This window comes from Falco naumanni, chromosome 2, assembly GCF_017639655.2.
Source record: "Falco naumanni isolate bFalNau1 chromosome 2, bFalNau1.pat, whole genome shotgun sequence".
Classification (NCBI taxonomy): domain Eukaryota; kingdom Metazoa; phylum Chordata; class Aves; order Falconiformes; family Falconidae; genus Falco; species Falco naumanni.
This window is the reverse complement of record NC_054055.1, coordinates 40,732,780-40,745,370: the sequence shown is the minus strand read 5'-3', so window position 1 is coordinate 40,745,370 and position 12,591 is coordinate 40,732,780.

The window sequence follows — 12,591 nt, the reverse complement described above, 5'->3', positions numbered from 1 at the left end:
ATACCAGAAAATATAATTTCTTCAATCAAACTATAATTATCAAGAGTCCCAATAGAGATTAAAATAAAATATGATGGTAACACTATTTACTATATTTGAATATATGGCATGAAAAGATGAGAGTGATCATGAGTTCAGAGAAAGCTGTATAAGTTCTACATTATAAGAACTGGGAAACTTAGAACAGAAAGTGTTTGTGGAATTATTCCCATATAGCAGCATATTTCAGCAAACACGACTGAGCAGCACAAGAATACAGAAAACTGAATTTATATGCTTTGAAAATGTTTCACTTAAAATCCCATAGTCATTTTTAAAACAGAACTTCAGACTAAAGAGCAAAACTGTGCATCATGTGAAATGAAATCAGATGTGAGAATTGATGACCATTCAACTCAGTTTCAACAAATTAGAAATCTTTCTGTACTAAAATAAAGCATGCCACATTGTTTGCAGCAACTAAGAACTAACAACATCAAGAGTTTTTTTGATTTCTTTAATTCCAATCCAGAGATGATGGGACAAATGCAATAGACTTCACAGATATTCTTACAGACCTGAAAAAACTCAAAACATTTATCACTCATTAACTCAGGTGTAGTTCTTATTATTAAATACACACGAATTACCTGCAATGCTGAAAATTGTTCTGACTACATGTCTTAATGGCAGCTGAGAAGGATATTGAGAAAACAAGATTTGAAATGAAGTATGAAAATCCAATCTATAAAGTGTGACTCAGTTTTTTCTGGAATTCGAGCTGGAACGTTACAGCTCAAATCTATACTGATGTCACTGAAGCAACATAATTTACTGGAGAAGATCAAGTCCTTTCTCACATATAACACAGAACATCCTATCTTATCTGTTATTAAGATCATTTTTAATGAAAAGCCTTTTCAGTAAAAATCCAAGCACCAATGTAAACAATGTTAAAGGTCCTGGTTTTGTTTTTCTTAACTAATACGATGCAAGATTATAAGATAACATGGAAATAGACATTTAGTATAACAAAATATAATCCATCATATAATATTAAAAATTACTATCATCATTATTTTTATATTTACATTTACATTTGTATTTATATTTATATAATAATATGTAACTTAGGAAACTTCTGAAATATGGAACCATGAGAAGAAACAGCATAGAAGACGAGATAAACTTTTACATTATTCCTCTATTACTTAGACTGTTTTCATGGACAGAAGATATCAAAGTTCATATAGTTACCATCCAGTCCACTGATTACTATCTGCTGCTGTCATTTCACGTGCGTACCAATTACAGAAACAGGAGAAGATGAAGGGGCATCAGAAAAACTTGCAGAGCCCTAGGAGCAACAGTAAGAGACTCTAAAGCACAGGTGTTTTTTTCATCAGTCTTCCTGGTCAAAGGGCAAAATTTTGAAAGGGCCAGTCAAATCTGGCAAATCAACACGTTTGTGGGACTGGTGCCACAGACAGGAGTTTGGCTACTTAGACCATGGGACTCGCTTTGAGAAACCTGGTCTACTGGGGGATGATGGGGTCCACGTGACAGAGAAGGCAAAGAGCATCTTTGATCATATGCTCACCAAGCTGGTGAAGAGAGCTTTAAACTGAATTTTCTGGGGGAGGGGAACCCTGAATCCATCCTGCTGATACCAGTTTGATGCCAGTGCCAGCAAGAGATGCCCAGAGCACGGAGGGGGATCACAGGTCAGCAGGAGAGCACCTGAAGAGCAGCACACAGGAATTCCAGATACATCAGGGGCCCAACTCAAATGCTCCTATGCAAACACACACAGCATGGGGAATAAACAGGAAGAATTAGAGACACGCACACACCTGCAGGACTGCAATCTTACTGGCTTCATGGACACATGGCAAGTTGGCTTCTATGACAGGAGCATTGGAATAGAGTTCTTCAGGAAGGACAGGCAGGGGAGACAAGGATGGGGTGTCACCCTCTGTGCCAAAGACCACCTGGAGAACATGGAGCTCCACCTGGATATGGATGAAGAGCCAGATGAGAGCTTATGGATCAGGATTAAAGGGAGGGCAGGGAGAGGTGACATTATCATGGGGCTCTGTTACAGGCCACCCAACCAGGAAGACCCAGCAGATGAAATCTTTCATAGGCAGACAGCTGCAGCCTCACGTTCACAAGCCCTGGTCCTCATGGGGGGTTTCAGCCACCCCAGAATCCCTTGGAGGGAAAACACAGCAGGGTATGAGCAAACCAAGAGGTTCCTAGAACATACAGACAATAACTTCCTTCTCCAACTGACAGAGGATCCAACAAGGAGAGGTGCTATGCTGGACTTCGATCTCACCGACAAGGAGGGGCAAGTGGGGAATGTGAAGCTCAAGGGCAGCCTTGGTTGCAGTGACCATGCACTGGTGGAGTTAAAGATCCTTAGGGCAGCAAAGTGGGCATACAACAAGCTCATTACCCTGGACTTCAGGAGAGCTGACTTTGGCCTCTTTAGGGATCTGCTTGGTAGACTAACATGAGATTGGGTTGTGGCTGGAAGAGGGGCCCAAGACAGCTAGTTAATATTCAAGGATCACCTCTTCCAAGCTCAGAAGTGTTGCGTCCCAACAAAGAAGTTGTTAAGCAGAAGTACTAGGAGACCTGCATGGATGAACAAGGAGCTCCCGCACAAGTGCACCCGCAGCAGTTTTGCTGACAACACCAAGCTGTTTGGTGTGGTTGATACGGTAGAGGGAAGGGATGCCATTCAGAGGGACCTTGACAGGCTTCACAGGTGGGCCGCAGTGAACCTTGTGGTGTTCAACAAGGCCCTGCACCTGGGTTGGGGCAATCCCCAGTATCAATACAGGCTGGGCAGGGAATGGATTGAGAGTAGCTCTGAGAAGAAGGACTTGGGAATGCTGGTGGATGCAAAGCTCAACGTGGCCTGACAACTTACGCTTGCCGCCCAGAAAGCGAACCGTATCCTGGGCTGCATCAAAGAAGTGTTACCATCAGGTGGAGGGAGGTGATTCTTCCCTTCTGCTCTGCCCTCATGAGACACCACCTGGAGTGCTGTGTTCAGCTCTGAGGCCTCCAACATATGAAGGACACGGACCTTTTGTGAGAAGTCCAGAGGAGTGCCACAAAGACAATCAGAGTGTTGAAACACCTCCACTATGTAGACAGGCTGAGAGGGTCGGGGTTGTTCAGCGTGGAGAAGGGAAGGCTCTGGATGAGACCTTACAGCAGCCTTCCAGTACCTCAAGGGGGCTAATAAGAAAGGTGGAGACAGATCTTTTAGTAAACCTGTAGTGATACTAGAAGGGGGCATGTCCTTAAACTTAAAGAGAGCGAATTTAGATTAGATGTTTAGGCAGAAATTCTTTCCTGTAGAGGGTGCTGAGATACTGGATGTGTTCAAGGCCAGGCTGGGTGGAGCTTTGAACAACCTGGTCTAACAGAAGGTGTCCCCACCCATGGCAGGGGGGTTGGAACTAGATGATCTTTAACATCTCTTCCAACCCAAACCATTCTATAATACTATGATTCCATGATTCTGTGAAAGTTATTTACCAGAACACTGTTGGTAGGAAAGCAGTATTTTAAGATAAAAATATTTCTAAAAAGTTCATGTTTATTTAATTTTATACCCATCTTTGTATGTTTACTCCATTATTTCTTAATTATATCCTTGTTTTTCTTGCTTTTAAGATGTCCTATATTTCACTCACTTCACTTTCTCTTCTTTCAGTGGCCATCACACTTCAAGGAGTTAACATAGAAGTCTAGGCATTTCAGGTTATCTAAATCAGCAGCTCTGGTCATGGCAGATCACAATGTTGCCAGCAAAGAAATGGCTATAAACAATGCATAAAGGGTGAAAGCCCTTGTCTTTTATTCCTGTAGCCTGCAATACATCTCCAGGCAATCCATCAGTTTACCAACTAGAAAGTACATTTCTGTTCTCCCACATTAACCTGAAGAACAGAGAGCTCATCTGAGAAATTCTCAAGTTTCCTTCTCGACAGTAAGTCAACAAATTCTCCATTCACCATGAGAAATCAATTATTAATGTTTTGATGCATGAAAGAAAAATAAAGGTCTCAGCTTTTAATAAAACATAAAGGATAAGGAAAAGGATTGTGAAAAGAAAAAAATTAAATATCTTGTGGCATGACATAAATATGTTTATGAAACATTTATTTACAAATATGCCCCATTTTTTTAATTAACAATAAATACTATGAATTTGTGCTGAAATAAAGAACACATAGTCCTTACCATATAAAAAATGATACAACAAATAGGCATAGTCAACTTTAATATGAAGCATAACTTTTGATACTGTCTTAATGCTACCAGGCAGTCCATAGAGGAGTAACCCAACAGACTGGCCTCTTCAGCATCTTGTAGTTTAAAGGCTGTATGAACATATGTCATAGAACCATATAATTATCAAGGCTGGAAAAGGCATTTAAGATCACTAAGTGCAACCGTAAACCTAACACTGCCAAGTCCACCACTAAACCATGTCCCTAAGCACCACATCATTATAGAAAAGTACAGCTGTTATGCACTGACACTCAAAGCCGGTTATCTAATTTATTGATTAAAGGACAGTATTTACAAAAAAGATTGAAGTAATCTTACCTCCATTGTGACACTGGGAACCCTGGTTGTTGCAGCATCATACAAGCCCTTCCTCATGGATATGTATATTTAAACTGTAAATTTTATATGTGTGTAAATTTCCTATCCATGGTGAAGTTCATCAGCTCTAATTTCACTAGTACTCTTACAAGGTCTTGCTTACAACACAGATTCATCAGTCACTGATAGGAGTCATGGCTACAGTGTGATCTTAGCTTTGACTGGTCCCTTGGACAGTGCATTCCAATGCCCTTATTTTTATAAAGCTATAATTCCCAAATGGGTGCATATAATATATTATGTTGAGAAGATAATGCAATATGCATGCAGTTATGACTAAGTGTACATTTGTGATGTGTTGACCTTGGCAGCTTCCAGCTGCCCGCCTAGTCAGCCTCTCACCCCCTCTCATCAACAGGACAGGGGAAGAAAATAAGATGAAAAATCTCTTGGGTCAAGATAAATACATGGATATCACTTACCAAGTACTGTTACAGACAACACAGACTCAACTTGGGGAAAGTTAATTTAATTTATCGCCAATTAAAATAGATTTTGATACCAAGAAACAAAGATAAAACCTAAAATTTCTCCCCCCCACTCTGCATTTTCCTCAAGCTTAGCCTCACTGCTTCGTTCTCTACTCATCTACCTCCACTTCACACTGAGAGGTGCAGTGGGGAATGGTGAATGGCAGATAGAAGTCAGTCTATAACAGCTCCTCTTCACTGCTCTTTCCTTCTCATGATTTTCTCTTATTCCAGTGTGGGTTCTTGTCACAGCACTCTCAAAACTAGTCAGCTGCAACAAGGTCTTTTACCATCTCATCCAGCACACTCTTCATACAGTCCCTCTGCTGCCTTCTCTTTATCTCGCCTCATCCAAGACATGCGTTCTCTCTCCTCATGCTTCTTCCTCTCCTTCTCTTCATCGGCTGCTCTCTCTTCATTGGCTGCCCAACCACTTAACAGAACCAGCCACATCTGCACCTTATCTATATCGGCCAACCCACTGTCCCTGAAGCCAACACACAGTTGTATATTATCAATGCTAATTAACCCAGATTCATTCTACTGCAAGTTCTCTCCACGAGCTGCAGTACTTCAGGAAAAAACCTGCTTCTGGGTGGGGGTCCTTTACAATCCATCATTCATTCTGGGCATATCCACGTACTCTTGTGTGGTCCTTTCCACAGGTTGTGTTGCAGATACTTGCTCTATCATGATTGTCTCCACAGGCTGCAGGGAAATATCTGCTCCACCATGGTCTCCTCCAGGGCATGCAGGGAAATCCCTGCTCTGGCATCTGGAGCACCTCCCCCTGCTCCTTCTTCCCTCACCTTGGTATTTGCAGGGTTGTTCCTTCCACTTTTTTTCTTCACTTGTCAGTGCCTATGCATCACTTTGCCCTTTCTTCAATGTGCTTCTCAAGACACCATCATCTCAGCTGACATGGTTGTGTCCCCTCCCAGCTTCTTGTGCCCCCTCAGACTATTTTCTGGTGGGGCAGTATGAGATGCACAAAAGACACCTGACCCTGTAAGCACAGCTCAGTGATAACCTAAACATTCATGTGTTACCAACACTGTTTTCAGGACAAATTCAAAACATGGCACCACACAAGCTACTATGAAGAAGATTATATCCCAGCCAAAACCAGTACCTCTAGCTTAGCGTGTGTGGCGATGTATCATTTCCACTTTACACCACCTTGCATTTTCCTAATGTTATATTTGATGTCATTGGAGATCATTGCAGGACAGGTAGTCTGACAATGAGAGCAATGTCTCCAAGCTTATGTCATCTATTCAGCTTCTACCAGTGTCCAATATGCAGCTAAAATTAGTATTTGAAAAGGAATTTTAATTTTGAGTCAGTGTAAAGAGGTGTTGAGACTAGAACTCAAGAGTGATCTGCTTCCCCTCCCCTCATTGCCAAAGGCTCCAATGGGCCTGTATCATCAGATACTAGGGCTTACAATTCAAAAGGTTTATGGGCCAATCTGGGCACTAAAGCCACAGCATGTGAGGCAGCTTGTCTAATTTGTACAAAAGTTGCTTTTTTCCTTTTTCCACAATTCAGAGTGGGCCTTTTTCTTGCATATATGATGCAACAGCCACAAGATCTGTGTGAGATGGGGAGAAATTGTCTCAAATAATCAAAGATTCCAACAAGGTTCTAGAGCTCAGTTTTATTTTGAGGGTTCAGCCATATGTAAGATATTTGTTTGGCCACTTGAGGCATCATGTGATGGGGTCCCTGCCATACTTTCTGTAGTTGGCCCTTGTACCTTTTTTGGATTGAACTCTCATCTATGTTTTTGCATTATGTTTACAATATTGTTAAGAGTTCCTCCCACTTCCTGCTCAGTGGGCCCAGTAATGATAGTAACATCCATGTAATAGAAAAATTTACAAGCTAGAGAGATGTTATTGTCCTCCAGATGTTGTGCCACTAGTCCGTGGCAGATAGTAGGGCTATGCAAATACTCCTGGGGCAGGACAGTGGAAGTATATTGTAGTCCTTCCCAAGAAAAGGCAAATTGTTCCTGGAATTCTGCAGTAATGAATATGCTAAAGAAAGCATGAACCATATCAGCCACAGCATGCCACGTTCCAGCTTCTATCTCATTGCATTCAAATAGTTTGGGACAATTGCAGCCATGGGAGAGGCTGCTTTATTTATTTGCTAGTAATCTACCATCATGCATCAGGAACCATCTGGCTTTTTTATGGGCCAAATAGGACTATTAAAGGGAGAGTGGTATGCCAGATAATACATGTCTCCATCAATAGTTTAGCTGAGTGACTTCAGCATGCCTCCCTGGGTAACTGACACTGTTTTGAGGCGACTGGGCTTGGAGTTAGCAGAAAAACAACTGGTGCAGTAAAGTACTTTAACCCACCAAAATAGCCTGAATTCCTAAAGACTATTTTTCACCTGTGATAAATAAAGTTTTACCTGTAAAACGTTACCCTCTGTTATTTATCTGGGAACTTGTCACACCTATTCAGGCAATAAATGTTGGTTATTTTTCCAGTTGTAGGATGAGGTAGGCTTCATGGGATAGCTCTTCAGAACCACCAAATGAATGTATAGCTATAAGGTAACAGTGTTGATAGTGGGAAAGATCTCTCTGAATCTCAGTTACTTCAGACCCCATATGTAAAGGAGACCTGTTGCCAGTTTTTTTTTCCCCATTCTAATAGATAACTAGTGAGATTTATGATCGATGATCCTTCTGTCCCACCTGGTGCTTCTGGACATTTGCCATGCTTAATCAATCCTGATGTTAGTTTGGATATTGTTTTCAAGCACAGCGGAGATTACATCCAGTGAGATATTAGACTGGGCAGTTTCTTTCACCTCCTCCCCTTGCCTATCAAGGGGAGACAATGGTGTTATTAGATTAACACTACACATCTTTTGATGGTGTCTTTTCTTCAGCTGCTTATGTAGGTCCCAACAAGGTAGGAGATTGGCTTTCCATCAGCTTTCCTTTTAGGTATACCTGCCTGGAGGAGTGCTAAGAACACTCCCCTACAAGTTACTTTCCTTGTAGGTTTCTGTGCATCTATGATACATGTTCTTAGACTTTCCTTTTTGGATCAGGATTTGACCAATTTTTTTCCCATAGGAGGATGGCATCTGCAACAGGCTTTCCCTGGGCAGTCCCCAGTAAGACAAAATGGTGCCCTTTAGTATGAAGAGGATGCCTGCAAACCAACTGCATACCAGAGGTGAATAATTTGGTATCTGGCCTCACAAAGCTGTGGGAATTTATTCCCTGCTTCACAGCTGACTCCCAAAGGTATGCCCAGCCTCCTCCACATGCTTCCATGCAACTGATTGATTATCCCAGTCGAAAGGGGAGGGGTACTGTGCTTGGAGGATTTAATCATAGAACCATTTATGTTGGAAAAGACTTCTAAGATCATCAAGTTCAACCATAATCTTAATGTTAACAAGTCCACCACTAAACCATTACATGTCTTTTAAATACCACCAGGGATGGTGACTTCACCGCTTCCTTTGGCAGCCTGTTTCAATGCTTGACAACCCTTTTGGTCAAAAAAAAAAAAATTAAAAAAAATCCTGATAACCAATCTAACCGCCCCCCTGGTACAACTTGAGGCTGTTTGCTCTTGTCCGATCACTTGCTAGTTGGGCAAAGATACTGAAACCCATCTTGCTACAACTTTCTTTGAGATAGTTGTAGGGAGCAATAAGGTTCCCCCTGAGTCTTCTTTTCTCCAGACTAAACAACTCCAGTTCCCTCAGCAGCATCTCATAAGACTTTTCACCAGCTTCATTGCCCTTCTTTGGACATGCTCCACACCTCATCTTGAACTGAGAGGTCCAAAACTTAACACAATATTCAAGGTGCAACCTTACCAGTGTCAAGTACCGGGGGACACTCACTTCCATTATCCTATAGACCACTTTATTTCTAATACAAGCCAGGATACTAGGCTGCCTTGGCCACCTGGGCACACTGCTGGCTTATGTCCAGCTGGCTGTCAACCAGCGCCCCCAGGTCCTTTTTCACTGGGCAGCTTTCCAGCCACTCTTTCCAGCCTGTAGTGTTGTGTGGGGTTGCTGTGACCCAAGTGCAGGGCCTGGCACTTCTTGTTGAACCTCATACAATTGGCCTTGGCCCATCACTGCAGCCTGTCCAGACCCCTCTGTAGAGCCTTCCTACCCTCAAGCAGCTCAATACTTCCCACCCAACTTGGTGTCATCTGCAAACTTACTGAGGGTGCATGCAATCCACTCATTCGGGTTGTCAATAAAGATATCAAATAGGACTATCCTCAGTACTGGGGCCTAGGGAATACCACTTGTGACTGGCCCCCAACTGGATTTAACTCCGACACCACTTTTTGAGCTCAGCCATTCAGCCACTTTTTTACTCAGTGAAGGCTACTCCTGTCCAGGCCATAAGCAGACAGTTTCTCTAATAGAATACTGTGGGAAATGGTGTCAAAGGCTGCTGAAGTTCACAAAACCAATGTGTACAGCCTTTCACTCATCCACTAAGTAGGTAACCTTGTCATAGAAGGAGATCTGGTTAATCAAGCCTTTCATAAACCCATGCTGACTGGACCTGATTACTTGGTTTTCCTGTATTGCCCTGTGATGGTACTCTGGATGGTCCGCTTCATAACCTTTCCTGGCATTGACATCAGACTTACAGGCCTATAGTCACCCAGATCCTCCTTCCATTCCTTCTAGCATTAAGGGACCCAGTCCCAAAAGAAATGTGTAACACTCCTCTGAGCGCCCTTCCACTGCTCTGCAGTCACAAAATTTTTCAATAACATGCCTAATCACAGTAATTCTTGAGAGCTTAGATGCATACTATCCACCTACCCACCCTAGCCCCTGTATCCAAGATGCATAGCAACAACTGCCCCCGACACTCACTTAACTTCTGTCAATATAAATCAGCCAAATTTTGGAGCTCCATCTGTGTATAATCACACAGAAGGATCATATATGATGGGTATCTAAAGGACCTCTTTGGCTTACTTATTACCAGAACTGGGGGTGAGGGACATCTCCCATTCTTACCCTTGGACCCTTTGGATGACTCCTCTTTAGAAGGATTCCAAATATCTCCATCCTAATAAGCACCTGGAAACAGAATCTTATGAACTCAGGTTCAAGTGGTCCTTCTTCCCTCTGTCCACAACCTAGATATTCCTCTCCAGTGCCTCTATGTATTTTTGTGTCTGCTGTTCACATCTGGTTTTATATTGTTGCATTAAAATGTCCCACAACCACCAGAGGCAAGTTAACAACTATAGATTTTGCAAATCCTTTTGCATTTTCCCTACTTCTACATCCTGCTTTTCCAAATGCTTTAGAATGTCAGTGGCGGTCTGAAAAGATGCTAAGTCCTTCACTTTTTCCCAAGTCACTGGGAGAAATACCTAGAGTAATGTCTGTGCTACCCATTTCCACACCTGTGTGCAAGGCCAAGTAAGCACCCACTCAGGCTTTGCTACTGCTTTTCCAAAAGAACATTTCTTACTACTTCTGACTACTTGTGAAGTTTTTTCATTGAGGATGTATTGGTTCTTTTGGGATCTCAGTAAGAAAGGCACCAACATTCAAAGCCGATTAACTAATTTATTGTGTAATGGATGAGAATTACAGAAAAGGTTAAAATAATCTTATACCTCTCCTGGTGCTTGAAATCACAGTTGTTGCAGCATTGGATGAGCCCCTCAATTGCTCACCTGTTCTGTAGTTGCCATCCTTTACTCAGTAAATTAGATAGGTAGGCAGCATTGGGTAATGGTATCTTTCCTACTGACATTCCAAAAGAACTGGCACCTCCTAAGTCAAAAGCATTTGCTGTAGCCGTCAATGTTGTCTATCACCTTTCTGTTATTCACTCCACACTGAAGTGAATATATTAATTATTTAAACATAGTAATTCAGTCCTTTGCCACATCTGGACACTATAAGTCATCACAGGAATCAGTGACATTGACTTTTAATACCACTCTGTGCTCCTTATGATACCTGTACAACAACATTAGCTTAAAAGTTTGGTCAGAAACGTGGAGTTTTTTAGTAAATTGCTTAATTTTTGTCCTACTTCAGTACTGAGAATCTTATCATGAAGTAGTTTTGATGTATGCAAACTAGATTCCTTTTGAAAGAAATTAAATGTCATATTCACTTAATATTTTTTTCCAAACCCTTGAAATAAGATGACAAACCTAGAGGGGTATAAAGTACCCCTCTATAAAATCAGGAAATTCTCCTTCTACGTCTAGCTGTTATACCCATGGAAACCATTTTTTCCTTTCAAAAGCAAGGCAATGGATTTTCGCACTGTAAAAATGAAAGCCTTTACACAGAAGAAGTGTAAAAATGTCAACGTTTTGCATTATGGTAAAAAAAATATAGTTTTAGTAGGCAGGAGGGTGGGGTTTTAGCAAGCTCTGAGATCACTCTGAATGCTCATACTAAACTTCAGATTACAGGTTTCAAGAACATTATCTTCCATATTTTAAATACTTTGTACATTATTTTGTATTTTGTTGCAAAAATGGTAGGGAATGGTGGATTTTTTTTTTTTTCCACTCAGTTTGGTGTCTCATCCAAAAGATGAAAAAGAGTATTAGCTGAGCTGTTGTCAGTTTTTATTGTCTATTCATGATGACTATGTTGATCGTCAGGAAAAAAATATCTGAAATAGAAAATTCACTAAAGAGAGTTCTATTTTAAGTTTGTGTAAAAATTTTAGATGTATATTCACTTTTTAAAAAATGTTATTGTAGAAGCTTATGCACTAGCACAGCTGCCAACAATAAAAAGGCATTTTTTTCAGGAACACTTATTATGAATCTCTTTGCTATGCAATTCACCTTGGAGAAGATCCATTGTTTATTTTGTGCTAGTCTACTAATTCCCATTGATTTGTCACCACTCTTTCAACTGCAGCTGTAGGTGACTGCTTTTTAAACAGTCTTCTCTTTGTATAAAGGTGATAAATTTACTGAAGACATAGAAATAGTTTATGCAACTTATTTAATTGAAAATGAGAGATTTAGCAATGCAAATAGATCTTGGCATTTTGCTCTTGCATTTCAATGATTATATATGGATACCTATAATGCCCTGGTCAAAAACATTTTTCAATGTATTTCAAGCCTCAAAAAACCCACCCCTGAACAGATTCATTTACCTTAGCATAAACAAAGTAGCAGCCTTGCCAAACTAAACTTCCAAATTTCTTGCCAATTGACTTGGAAGGGCAACTTCTGAGATAAAATAGTTGGGGTTTTTTCCTGTAACTACTTTACATTCTGAGCCTTCCAAACAGGATACTAGAAGGAACCAAATGTGGCTTTTAATTGAACTTCTTACAAATAATATGTATATTGAATATTACAACTGAGAGAAACACTTTTCAAGTGTCACATTCATGTGTCACATAACATGGAAGTTATTGAATAAT